The sequence below is a fragment of the Ricinus communis genome, chromosome 2 (genome assembly GCF_019578655.1).
Source record: "Ricinus communis isolate WT05 ecotype wild-type chromosome 2, ASM1957865v1, whole genome shotgun sequence".
Taxonomy (NCBI): Eukaryota; Viridiplantae; Streptophyta; class Magnoliopsida; order Malpighiales; family Euphorbiaceae; genus Ricinus; species Ricinus communis.
Window position 1 is genome coordinate 8,584,842 of NC_063257.1, and position 13,878 is coordinate 8,598,719.

The following is a 13,878-nucleotide window of genomic DNA, read 5'->3' on the forward strand; positions in this document are numbered from 1 at the left end:
TTCATTTTGGGTGTCGTTATTCCCCTCTAATTTTCTTAAATTCACTCCACCAATACTTTCTACTTAGGGAAAGGTTATAATATCCACAAATCTTTTCCAAACAAAAAAGAAATTCATATATTTGTAATTCCTAAATTCCTAAATCATCTTTTATTAACATAAAAACCAAACTTTTTTCTAATTCCCATGTATGTCATGTTTTTCTCACAAAATGTTCGTCTTGATGTAAACCCATTATTTCATTAGTTAAAAACAAGGAAATTAATAAGAATATATGTATTTAAAAATGAAAAATAGTGTGAAAATAACCAATTCTTTTCCTAAATTGAGAATATTTAGATATTTTTCTTCTCTGGCTACCTTATATATGAACTTGATTAATTTATTTGATAGAAAAAATGAATGTAAATTTCAAATTCAACCTAATTTGGACAAAACCGTGGTACTCGTGGAGCCACATGGGTAGAATGGACCGATTTTGGTGTGTCGACCATTACAGTTTTGACAAGCTATTCCCCCTTCATGCTTATCTATAAAAACGATGCCCGTAAGCTTATCTTAAAAATAATTAACAAAATAAATTATCTTTTATATTATCCTATGTATGTATTATTTTCTTAAATTATCAAATATATGAAGCAAATACTATCAAAAAGAATATTAAGTGAATTCGAGAAAGATTTATATTTATATTTATATTTTCATTTAATGATATAATAACGTAAGTATCGAGTATTATTTTTAAGGCGAAAGCTTGATGTGTAAGCCAATTTCATGGATTTTTTAGTGAATAAGAATGATTAAACAAATATATCTTAACTGGAAAAGGAGGCAAAAAGAAAAAAGAAAAAAGAAAAAAGGAAGAATATCTAAGTGGTGTATGGGTAATGCTGAATTAAACTAGTTAGTTAGGGCAAGGGATATTTATGGGTGCACATAAGTAAGTGACAAAATTAATTGGTTAGGTTGTGACCTACAGTAATAAATGGTATTGAAAATTTGATGGCAAAAGGATCTTATATTATAATTCTTCAGGATCTGATCACAAATTAATTTTTTATTATTTAAACCAAAAGGGGACCATATTAATATATAGGATGGTAGTTGCCGAGTTGTTAGATGTTAATTCTAATTATCTGTCAAGAACATGTCTTGCAGCCATAAAATTCCGAAACCAAAGGATCTAATTTCTTACTTTTTAATTGAATTCTACCCCTTACATATCGTTGCCCCCTTTGCTATAAATGTATATAAAAAATTAATTTTTTTTTAAAAAAAAAAGTTAATCATCAAACTAATATGATATTTTTAAATAAAAGACCCACCATCAATTTAATCTAATTACATTCAAAAGAAATGCAATCAAAAGGGTTCAATCACAAGAGTAAATTGGGATTATTTCTAATCCATTGCTTCTTAAATGAATAAATTGAGCATAGGAAATGCACCGACTAGCTAGTTTGGATAATTAAGCTAATGAAAAATGCACGACAAATGCCTAAACAATATAGTCTTTATGCTAGATTTTAATATTAATTTAGTGTCTTTATATTATAATTTTGTACGGTTTGAAGGCCTATAAGTGTATAAACATATTATGGTAATACCTATGATTAAATAAAAATTAATGGGAGACATAGTATGTGAGGTCCAAGTGTAGCTAATTAGATTAGAGGAATTAGGACGGTAATGCTATGAAAACATTACACTACACATGGATGACTCAATTATTGAGTATTGAAGAAACAAAACGGATTGCCAACATTACATAATAATGCAAGAAAAGTGGGACCCAATTAATCAGCAGCACATTAGTTGCATTATCACAGACTTAACAAATTTACAAATTGGGAACTGTTTGATGTCATGATTATATTGGTGTCCCAATTGGCACCCTTATTATAGTTTTTATTTTTATTAATTATTAGGTTCTAGGTTCCAATACGGATTTAAATTCAAGACTTCACACTCTTAAACACGATTTTAATATTAATAAATTAAAATTCATCGAATGATTATAGTATTTTTATGAAAGAAAGTTTAAGAATATTCAAGAGATCGGTTGGTATTAACATGGTTTGAAATATTTAGTAATGCATCAAATCGGAATGCTACCTAATAATATCATATTTTAATTATAGGAGTCAATAGTGACTAACTATTTTCAATAATAGGGAAGTGCCTGGATGGGGTAAGGATCAAAGATTAGATCATATCAATCAAGATAATAAGAATGAGATAACCACGTATGGGAACCAAAAAAAATGCTAATTTATCTAATTATTGTAAATAATTTCATTTTGTCTTGTATCATGAATAGTCATTCTATTCATATTATATTAGTTATGATTAAAGATTAATATCTCAAGTGAAGTTCTAAACCAGTGACGATTCAATACGGTATAAATAATACAACACATGATCATTACGAGTATTTATAAAATTTAAAATATATATATCGTTTTACTACTGTTTAAATACAAAATATTTCTTTTACATATGTTACTCGTCTAACGGTTGAATACAGGACAACCGAGAATAACTAAGTCATTTCATAGTTTTAATTATGGAGATTGTTATTTACATGATTAACAAGAGCAAAGATGATAATAATTGGAGGGTATATTAGTAAAAGAGAGAGGGAAGAGAAGGTGGGGATGTAAACATCAAAGGAGGAGGGAAATGGGGGGAAATGGAGGGCACTGTATGTATGTATGTAATATAGTTGATAACAATGGAAAGGGAATTACGTAATTGATGATGAGAAGACTTAGTCACATTTTCTTTATGATATGTATATTTTGCTTATTTCCTTTGTCTTACAAACCAAAACCTAAGAATTTAAATATTAAATATTAAATATTAAATATTTTTCTTTGAAAAATAAGAATAAAGAAAAACATTATTCTTACTGGTTTTGGGTTTATGTCGACTCTCCTTGTATGGGCTTCGTTGTCAATAATTTCTTTTAAAACAAAATTTAAAAAAATTGTCTAGCTGGAGAGAGAGAGAGAGAGAGATGCCTTTGCCACTATCTCATCACCATTAAACAGTAGATATATACATACAATATTATCTTTTAACATCTTATCACGATAATTAAATTTTTCCATAAAATCTATTATTAAGTTTCTCAAATTTTTTTTTATTTTATTGAGTTTTTTAAGATTTTAATTTATTTTATTGAGTTTTTATATTTTTATTCTTAATTTTATTAAAAACTTTTTATATAAATATTTTATAAATTTTTATTTATTTTATTAAATTTTTTTGTACTATTATTTTTGCTTATAACATATGTGTAATAGGAAAAAAAATAACTTATATAAAATATGGAAATATATATCATTTGAAGTGAAAATTAATTTTTTAAAAAATTACAGCCTCTTATTTATTTATTAATATTTTAAATATTAAATTCACCGTCAGTCATCTTTTAAATAATATCAATTCTTTTTATTTTATAGTAATTTATTTTATTGAACAACAATTTGTAGAATTCCTGAAATCTTTCTATATGGTGTTGTTTGACACCTTTTGATTTATATTTGTTTTATTAATATAATTAAAGAATATGAATATAATTTATCGCTATTCAAGTAAGATTTTATTTTAATATGTGTTGATTGTATATCTTTTATTTTAATAATTAATCAAGATGTACTGTTATATTCTGATGAATCAAAATATCTTATAAGAAATAATAAAAATAAATACAAAGTTAAAAAAAACATATCATTGCATTTCTCTTTTTTTACTCATTTTGCAATTAAATACAAAAAAAAATTGATAAAAGAATCAACGTCAATTTGAAACTTTTTAATTGAGAAAATAAATTAACTAACCAAAACTAATAAACTATACAAAGTTTAATTGTCAATATTCATCAAAACTTTATTGCTAAGGTAGCTTTATTATTTTGATCACACCAACCCTAATGCTACCACAATATTCTCAATAGTTTGAACAAACCCAAAATTTCAAAACAAAATTATGCAATTGAACAAATTAATTCTATCTTATTGAGTGTGCTAAACCGTTTATTAACAATATCCAATCTTTTTTCCTATGACATATGCTCTTTATGGAATGGTACGCTTTCATTATATAATATATATATATATATTTAAAAAGTGATAGACAATTAAATTTTTTTAATTTAAAATATAGATAGTTAGTACGGAATAAAAGAAGTATATATTTTATTAATTAATATGAATTGAATTTCTTTTTACTTTGTAATTTATGTTTAGTGAGGGAAGAGTTGAAAGAGAAAAATGAAATAAGGGGGGAGACAAAAGCAAGGTTGGTTAACATGAAGGGCATGTGAAGAAACACTAACATCATATGTCATCCATGTGGGTTAAACCCTCTGCCTCAAAGCAACTGCAAGTGGACTCTATATATTCTACACTTTATATTTTCTTTTCTTTTAAATGGATTCTTTTTATTTTTAAGGCCAAAAAAAAAAAAAAAAAAAAAGCACACTCATAATTAAACACCAATTCTTTCTTTCTTTTTTTTTTTTTTTTTTTTTTGTGGGTAACTGATTCCTCTTTGTTTCAACCAAGTAACAATCTGTTGGCATTTGCGTCATATATTCTTAAAGAGCCCACCACTAGCTATCTACACTTGACTAGTTTTGTGACTCACTAACCATCCCAATTACTAGTATATATTATGACAGATATCTATCTATCTATATAACCTGGTCTTTTTCATTTTGGTTTTTCTTGCAGGTAATTCCTTGATTATGACCCATCTATTCCTCTCACATACAATACAAAGTGACTAAACATTGTTATTGCATAACCCAAGGCAACCCATAACTTGTACAACTTTGTTTTATCAAAGAGTAATTTTACCTGTATCTGTTTTTAAATTTAAAATTTCTAAATTGTACAGACATACTCGTATATTTTAATGTAAAAAATTCAATATATTTAAACACCATATAGCAAATTACCTCATATGTATACAATAAATTTCAAATTTGATTTAATTTAAGAATAAACCTCCAAGCTTGTGAAAAAAATTAATTTAGAAAAAGAAAAATCTATTAAAAAATACAGTTAAATAAGTTAGTATGCTTTCTCACTTAGCATTAAGACCACATAGTAAATAACGAACAAGTACAAATCGATGGCAAGCCACGTGCTACACTTCTCTAATTGTTTCTTAGAAAAGGAAAATCATCACATGTATGTTGCAATCAAAGCAACTTAATTTTTTTTTTTTTTTCTGTTTTCCTTTTTGGCTCAGACGATAATTAATTAGAGAATATAACACAAGTAATAGTACTAAATAATGAAAATAATTAAAATCTTAGTTAGTACAAATTATTCTAAGTTGATCTCAGTCGAGATCTGCAGAAGGGTAAATAGAAAAACAAAAGCAAGAGCACGTGCACTGCACTTGGTTTATTTATTGTATAATCATAGAGTGGGATATTAGAAAAGAAAAAAAAACAACTAAAAATCGTGTAGATAAAAGTGTAAAAATTTTATTTCCGAATCGAAATTTTAAATATTTAGTTTTGATAAAAAAATTTAAAAAAAATTTATTATTAATAAAAATATTATCTGATACATTCTAAATTAAATATATATATATATATATATATATATATATATATTAAAAAAATCTAAAAAAAGAAAAAAGAAGAAAAGCAAGAGAGAATGATCCCTACCCATTTCCCAAATTGTTTAGATATATGGAATATAGTTTATGTATCAGAAATAAATGAGAGTGGACATCTTTTCATGGTTAAAGCTAATTCTCAATCATCAAAACGGCATAAAGAGCTATGAAATTAATGAATTTTTCATAGTCCAAAAGTAGATGAATGTGCCTTTTCTTAAATCATTTATAAATGCTTGCTTTGTGTTTAGATTTATACAACAGAATCTGCATTTTTATTCTTAATGTTTCTCGCGGGGTCCGTATTGGCATCTGAATTATTATTTTAGTCAATTAAATTCATTTTTCAATAAATATATATAATATGTGCCTCCTCTTTCTTTAAGGCTAAATATTTATTTATTACACTAACGTGAATTATCGGATTCTAATTAATAATTTGAAACAATATATATTAAAGAAAAAAAAAGTGTTAACCAACGTGAATTATCTTCAATCCTCTCGGTCGTCTTCCATTTTTAGAACCTCCTTTGTCGGTTTAGTATATCCACGCTGCCTCGTCGGAGAAGGGGGTGGCAACAGTCATCTGAACTTTTCTCATCGGAGAAGGAGATGGTTGCACCCCCATTTGGTAGATCAAAAAGCAGGCCGAAGGTCGAATTCTAGTGCAAATTGGAATTGCCTTTTTATTCTAAATAATTATTTCTGGGCTTCTTTTTTTCTTTATTTTTTCTGAATAAGTCTTTCCATTAAAGGGTCAATTGTGGTTCTTTTCTCTTCCTTTCATGACACCACCTTGTTTTATTCTTTTTTTCTTGATATTATGATAGCTGAAAGAAAAAAAAAAGGTCCAATATGTTAAATTGAATGATTTATAATGTTAAAATAACAGTTGAATTTCCATAAAAAAAAAAAAAAAAAACCATTTGATATATGGGCTATATTTATCATTTTAATCCTTTTTAATTTATATAAACAAATGGCATCAAGGATTACAGAAGAAAAACAGAAATTAAGCTCTTATCATGATGAGTTTCTACATAATTTCTCCATTCATTTTTCTGTAACAGGTATGATTTACATTTTGTTATATATCGTTAATTCTCTCTTTTCATAATGTTATATTATTGACTTGATTACGCAGTTTGAATTTGCACTCATAATTTTATTCTTACGTGGTCCAGTGCCTTAATTTGTTTGAAAATTTGCTCTGAAATACACCTACAAAAGAATTTCTAGCTTTGACTAGCTACGTGCAGTGCAACCATGTAACTACAATTCTAATTTAATTTCTTACATGACAAGAACATCACTAGATTAACATGGTAATGCTTTCTGCAGCAACATGCCTAAAACCATGTCTTCTTTTTTGATGGACATGTCCAGAAATCAGTTAACCACTGTGTAATAAATTTCACAAACTTTTATATTAAGTAATTGAATGAAAGGAAAATTAGCATTTGATTGATTTACTACTTGAAGGGATGGTAAAAACTAACTACCCATAAATTTAGTTTGACGGTATTTTAAAATTCAACTTCTACCTGTTCGAATTCTTTTTTCAAAAAGTAAATTTTTTTTAGAAATACAATATTTAGAAATTTTATTTTTAAAATACAGTGATATATGTAAAATTTATTATTATTTTTATAAAATGGTATTTATTTTTTTAAAAAAAAATTAAGTCATTAAATTATTTAGTATATATTTAATATCTTTTGATAATATATATATTTACTTTTAACTGATATTTGTTGCTTTTTGTATATATGATATAGTCAAAGTAGTATCTTAATGTTTTTCTCACATTGTTATTTATTTTTGAATTTTTTTTATTATATTTTGTGCTAGTAAATAGTATAAACTTTACATTATTCATTGAAATTATCACAAAAGAAAAAAGGAAAAGTATTCAAATAAATCATCAAAATGTTAAGTGCATGTTCAAAGAAGCCCTAAACAATATTCTAAAACATATAAAAAAAAAAAATCAGCCTCTTGGCTTGAGCACTCTTCATTTCACATATGACTCTTATCAATTTCATTTCGAAAGTAAACCGAAATCAAAGGTGAAGAAGGATTAACATTCTATGAAGATATTCCTTGGACATATGCTTATTCAAAAAATCATACTCTTGGATACAATGTGCCAACTTAAATACAACTGCAAGAAAAAGGCTAAATTCATATAATAATTGCAATATATATGTACTCACTATCAGATGCTGGACCAGAAAATCATATTCGAATTAATGGTCCACCATTCCAAAAAGAGGGGTGATAACAATTAATTGTAATACATGTCAAATTTAATTAATCTATATATGAAAACATGTAATTTGAAACATTTATATCAATTAATTAGAAGGTTCAGATAAAAATAAAATAAAATAAAATTTCAACTATGCTCGGTCTATGGCTGATTATCTACTTCTCAGCATTAAAGAAAAGGTAGAGATTATGGAAGTTAAAAGGTGAAAATACATTATAACTGGAAATGATTTAATTGCCAATTAAATTATATATTTTGCATTCATTTTCAAATTTATTTTGAAGTTTTTATTTTTTTCAGAACTAGCAATGTATTTTGATTTTAATTTTAGCCGCTATCGAAGTTATCAGCCTATAATTTTGGGAATAAAATAATAAATTTAGTTAGCATTACTGGACATTTTAGAAATCAATTTTTACTATTCTTATTGGAATTCTATAAATTTAAGATTGAAAATATGTATGAATATTGCAACAAACGACAAAGAGAATAAAATGGATAAGAATTTTGATTGAGTGATATTCTTGTGAACTCTAATAAAAATGAATAAAATATTTATTTTAGATATTAAATGTATATTTATTTAAATAAAGCTATTTTTAATTATGAAATGAGTAAACAATTCTAATATAAATTTAATTTTATTTTATTGTCCGAATTGCAGCCACATTAAAGTTGAAAAATTAAAAATGAAATACTATATTAGAATGAGAACCAGATGCATTATAAAAGTTGGACTGCTGGGTTCACAATAGATTGGCTCAATTTTCACAAAGCCCAAATATAAAAGTTCATACTACATTGAACCATTGGGTCAATTAGTTCAATATCAAACGCAAAATCATTAATGGACTCGCAGTCCCTTCTCTCTCTAAGAAATAATTTCTTACTATTTTTCTTTTTGTATACAATAAAAAGTAATTATCTATTTATAAGTATCATAATATATTTAATAGAAAACTAAAATATTTATTATTATTTTCTTCTTACAAGAAAATAGTGATGAAATCGCATATAATAATGTTGAAACAAGAGGGAGAAGCCGTATTTACCAATTTTTGGCTATGGTAGAGAGAATGTATCATTATGAGATAATTTCTTTTTCTTTTTTTAATTTCGTTTTCTTGTTAATATTATGACTAATTGTTGGCACCAACCCTAAGTGTCGATACATATATTATCCTTTGTGTTCCTGGAAAAGCCCAAATGTAAATGGACCAGGATCATGAATCCAGCCCACCTAATTATTTATCTCATGTCTGATTGGCCATTGTCATTTTGTCAAGGAAAAAATAATCATCCAACTTATTCCTTGGTACCAAATGAGTCCAATTTCAATTATTTTAAGAAATAAGACTTCTATTTAAAAGTTAAACAGACCCAATAAATTAATGAAATTGATAGCACTGGTGTTGATGATGGTTTGACAAAGTTCACTGTGATAGTGAAATTCGTCCAATGAATTATTATATAAATAATGTTGAACATCTATTCTATTAAATATTTAAATTAGTTGATAAAACGGGAATTAAATAAATGAATGAAGTACAAAGTCAACTAATGTACTTTTGGCTAGTTGAAATAATTGATCAAGTTAAATAAATGGGGAACAATTCCACTTAATTTTATTTTAACTCTTGTCCACGTGGCATATAATATTTTTACAAAATTACCTTTTAACTTTAAAATATTAAAGACAATTCAGTGAAAATATTATATGTCATATCAGGTGGGCAAGAGTTGGGATAAAATATGTGGAATATTTTAGCATTTCTCATAAATGGATGAAGTACAAAGCTCATTGATATAATTGTTGGTAGTTGAATTAGTTTATTAAAATGAAATTTAAATGAATCAATGAATTATAGAGTCCGTTAATATGGTTGGATGTAGAAATTTGAATTAATTGATTTAAGTGTAAATTTTTTTTAAGAAAAATCAAAATTTGAATTAATTAATTAAGGTGAAAATTAAATAATAAATAAAGTATAAACTCCACTAATCTAGTTGAGTTTGGATCCAACAAAAACCAAAATATCAAAAACTAGTCATTGGAACTTAGCACTTATTAGTTATTAATATTCTTTTGGAAAAGTATAAGAAATACTCATACTTTTTTATTTTTTATCATATTTATGGTTTTTTTTAATTTTTTGTATGTTTATTATATTAAAATATCAAAAATATAATTTTTCAATTTTTTTAAAAGTTATAGTTTTAGTTGGTTTTTAATTTTTTTTTTTTTTTGTTTTTGAGTTAACACAATTAAAAAACAATTGAAAAACAACTAAAAAAAATAATAATTTCGTAAATTTAAATGAAAAATAAAGGAAACAACATTTAAAAAGAATACACAGTAAAGGCGATATTTCTTGCTCTGATTTGAACCCAGATACTCAATTGCGGTGCTTTTGTTTAGAGGATACCTATTCATTTGCAGATTACTGTATGATGGTAAAATTCAGGCTAGGCTCTGATTTGCATCCAGATATATTGCTTGTCGCATTCATCACAAATAATGAAACCCACTGTTGATCCTTAAAAAAATGTCTAATAAATGACAATTTGGTGTTTTTTTTAATAACTCAGGAAAAAAGACCAACAAGCTATGAACTATACAACATAGATAGTTATTTATTTATACTCGTTATAAAACTCTATAATTATTTTTTTACACTTGTTATAAACTCAGTAATTATTTCTTTACACTCGCTGTAAAACTCACTAGTGTAGAGAAGAAGATTCGGACCCAAAACCTTTCACTTTTAAGAGCAAATACTTTTGCCCCCAAGGACACGTTGATGGTTCTTTACGAGCTCATAGCAGGCACTAAAGCTACCCTTTGAATTATAGCTGCTTGAAGGAAAATACTCCCAAACTCATAAGATGAAGAGCACAAAAATGGGAAGTATCACTTTCGAAATTGATATCTCAGAGATTAGCTTCAAGCTGTATATGCCTATCATGTATTGACAATGAGTTTTCAGAGGAAATCATTCCAGCAAGTGATCAGAGTTGCACAATGCACTAATTGGTGCTGTAGTTATCACATATAATAGTGCCATGGCAGATTTAGATCACATGCTCTATTTCTTCTTACTTATTAGTAGTCTGTACTATTAAAATGTCAATATCTTATATGTGCATGCGTATGATTGCTTATGTTTAAAAAAAAAAGAAAAAGAAAAAAAATGAGTTATGCAGTCCTTTTATGCATAATAGAAGTAATTATACAGCAAGAATATATATTTTACATCCCCACTTCATCACCAATATGAGGATTTAACGCAATTCCTCATTTGCATGTTAACATAGGCTTATTAATTTTAAATCTTCTTTTTCATATCTCTTAAAAAGTCATTTCTTACATAGAAGTTACTATTAGTTCAATAACTTCTGTTTTTGTTATATGAATATTGAATTAGTTAATTTTATTTTTATCATATAAGTATTTAAACTATTAATGCAATTTAATTACACCAATCATTTCCAAAATAAGACTTAGAAGAAAGAAAGAAACGTACTGTGCCAGCCAAACATAGTGGGCTGGCGCCACTGATGCTGAGAAAAAAAAAAAAGGAAAGAAGCTTGGAGATGAGTAAAAAAGAAAGTTGCAGCACTACACATGAATAGGTAATGGGTTCTCTTTCTTTTCTTCTTATCTTTTTTGGAAGAAGAGGTAATGGGTTTTTCAATTTACACCAGGAAAGGAAAGTGCACAGTATTGCACCCATTAAGGAAAGTACTGCTAATATTTAATATATCGTTATAGTATTATGTATGCTCATATCTTCTTCACATGTCAAAATTCCAAATGGGCAGACAACCCTGCAACAGTTCTTTTATGTGAATCTCATTGTTCATGCCAACTAAAGCTTGCCTTCTCATTCCCTTTAATTGGACAACTGAACAGACCCTTTATTTTTTTAGAAAAGATCAGTACACCAAGGCCTGCTCCTAGATTTTACTGGATTTGTTGGAAGCTTTTCATGAGATATATTAATTATCTTTGCTTTGCAGATAGATTATTTCAGACAGTACTTAATACTGTCAAAGAAATCAAATTCTGATCACAAATATATCCTGAACAATGCAAACAATCTGTTAATTAATTAGAGCTTCAGTACTTCTCACATCATTCTGCACCTCTGATTTGATCTTCGTTTGTTTGAGTAGACTAAAATCCTGACAGCTTTCCATCCATTGTGTTAAGACATGACAGACTACAAAGAATTTGGCTAAGTATTCTGTCATACTAGAAAACAATGTCAAGTGCAACACTACAATACAAGGAGGAGAGAGCGGATGTCACTATTAAACGTGGGAAGAGATAATGGTCCTACACTGGCACAAGGAAGTATTACATATGCTGGCTTATGGTGTTCTTTAAACAGTTGTTTTCCAAGTGATTAATTTTCCAAGAAAATGAAATGAAACCAACAGCCACTAATGTGGTAGAGCTTTGACACTCAAGACCCAATACATTACATTTATGTCTCTAACTGTTCTATTTAGAACACATGTTCATTTACTTGGAGAAAACGATGTATCCAATTTATGAAGTCCTACTTGTATTATCACATTCCAGATATATATATATATTTATTGTTGACACACGTGTATAATATTATTATATAATTTTTATATTTATTTAAAATATTATATGAGTAATATTACAATAAAATCAATTTATTACCTACTATATTATTTTTCTAATTAGGTAATTAATTTAATTTTAAAAAGTAGTACGTAATTGATATGTTAACTAAAGATTATTTATTTTAATTAAACAATGATTCTCAATATTTGTATAGTATATTAATTATATTCTTAATATTAATTAATTAAAATTTTATCATTTTATATGATAAATTATTAATTATATCATTTATTAAATAGTTATTATATATATTCAATTTAGTGGTATTTAAATTATACATATATATTAAATAAAAATTCAAATTCAAAATTTTATAACTTAAATATATTTATAATTAAAAAATAACAATTTCATGATTTTATAAATTAAACATATTTATAATAAAAAATAACAACAATCGCTTAACGTGCAGATAAGTGATTAGTTACATTAATTTATTAGACAAATTTTCTAATCCTAGCAGATAATAATCTCCTAATTATTTGTTTGAATATATTTTTCCTTTCAATTTTCAGGATCTCTTCCTTTTCTACTTGGACACCTATAATTTATGAACAAATATCATACAATATCCAATCTTATTCAGTTGTTTGGCTATTTCATTAATCAATGATCCTAGTTTGATAATCATTAGTCCTCATTAAGTACACGTTGCCAAATTGGACCAATCGTTCTTCGTTGTTCAAATAAAGAGTTCTATTTTTATTATTTAATTGTTCCATAGTCTTAAATTAATTAATTCAAATATTTTCATTCTATTTTAAAAAATTTTAAAATACTCATTGATTTTGCTATTATTTTTGTTTTTCGTAAACAGACCGAGATTTTTCAAGATCACTAATTAATTAAGAAAGAAGGATTTTTAATGACTAGGTGACGCATGACATTAAATTAATTTTTGTGTATTAATTAACAAAAGTAGATTATTCACACTAAAATCATAAAATTTAAAATGAAAAAAAATCTAATCTTAAAATCTGGACTATGAGTAATATGATAAGAAGTAAATAAATCAGTCATTAACTAAGCTAATTGTTGGGTTTAAAAAATTGGATTGAATTTAAACGTGAAATAATTTTAATCCGATTTTAATATTATGGTCTCGGAAAATAATAATTTTTAATTCAGAAAAAAAAAAGAAAAAAATAATTCCACTTAAAATAGTCATAACTAAGCTAGCTTCTAGATATATACTATTATTCATCATAATTTTTATATTGACTTGATAAATGGTGAAACTGTATCAAGAATAACTAGAAAATATAAAAATACCTTAAATAATGTCTCCAATAAACTTATTTGAAAT